Genomic DNA, 1,613 nt, shown 5'->3' on the forward strand with positions numbered 1-1,613 from the left:
TCACACTCCACTCACAATGCATCACACAATTTCTTCATAATAAAGATAAACATAAGAAAACATAATCAAAATTGATACATAATCATTTAAATAATTCCTGGATTTTCAAGTAAAAACTTAAAGCAGTTTGTTTTAAAAGTATTTAAGTTTGACATGTGTCTTAGTGCTTCTGGTAGTTTATAAAGTTGGGCCAGAATATGAAAAAGATCTTCTAAATGTGTTTGTTCTTGCCTTTGGTATATTAAGTAATTGGGAAGTATTTGATCTAAGTTGCATTCCATTTTTATTTGTAACATAGGAGATTTTGTTAGACAAATATTCTGGGACAGATCCATATAAACATTTATGAACATATAAGGCCTTGTGGTAAATTACACGATCAGTAAATCGAAGCCATGATAACTTTTTAAACATTGTATTAGATGGGGTATCATAAGGAAGTTCAAGAATAATTCTAGCTGCTCGTTTTTGAAGTTTATCTAACCTATTTGTATTTTGGTTACTGGTGTTTCCCCAAATTGTACAACAGTAATCCAAAATAGGGAGAATATAACCATTAAAGTATAACTTTCGTGTTTCCAGGGGGAGGGATTTCTTTATCCTAGACAAAAGATTTAGCCTGGTACTGATTTTTGTGCACAAAGTGTCAATTTGGGCTGTCCACTCAAGACCTTGGCAAGGAACACATGTACCAAATATAGTTATCCTATGACTCATAACAAGAGAGTATTTAATTAAAAAAAAAAGTAATTTTTTTTCAAGCAATCACTGAACCATTAACATGAGGTCAAGGACAATGGATGTATGACAGACAGAAACTTCATAACATAAATATGTGCATAAAGGTATGAAGCAGTCAGGTTTTCTAGCTTCTGAAATATAAAGCTTTATTACAAATAGGTTACGCCACTAGATTATAATACCTATCTCAGACGAGAGACAAAAACTATCTATGACTGATCAATGTTAGCAGAAACCACTTTCAAACATGTGATAAAAACTTTGGAAATATTCCCTATAATATAGCTTTAAATTGAACTTCCACAAATACATCACTGTCTAAGGTTAAAGGGTAGGATTGAATGCTCACAAAACTGCCAAATTTGGATCAGGATCTGCTTACCATGGCAGAACACTTGTTTTTGATAGAGTTTGTATTGCTCAGCCCTCGTTTGCTGTGTAGTGATTTGTAGATTGTTATTTGACATTTTGTAGATTTTCGTTTGTTGGCATTGTCAGTTCCTCCTTATGAGTTTTGAAATGTCCCTTTGGTATCTTCGTTTTAAATTTTATGAATGTCAAGGCAACATTTTTTTTAAATTACCATGATCACCTTTTCCTGGCATTTAGATTGCATTTTTAATCTCTTTTTCTTGATGTTTATGTTTTTAAAGAAATTGACTTCGATGGCAGAATTTGGTAGTCACTCCTAAAATTATTTACTTTTGGTCAATACTTAGGCTTCAAAGTTCAAAATTTCTTTTAGTGCTGGTCTTTTTCTAAAGACTATATGATGCTCTTTATATATGTATATTGGAAAAGATTGATATGGTGAAATAACTCACTGTCTCAGGATACAAAATCACTGCATGCACAAGAAAAAAAGAAACAGC

Source organism: Mytilus californianus, unplaced genomic scaffold (assembly GCF_021869535.1).
Source record: "Mytilus californianus isolate M0D057914Y unplaced genomic scaffold, xbMytCali1.0.p SCAF_3, whole genome shotgun sequence".
Taxonomy (NCBI): Eukaryota; Metazoa; Mollusca; class Bivalvia; order Mytilida; family Mytilidae; genus Mytilus; species Mytilus californianus.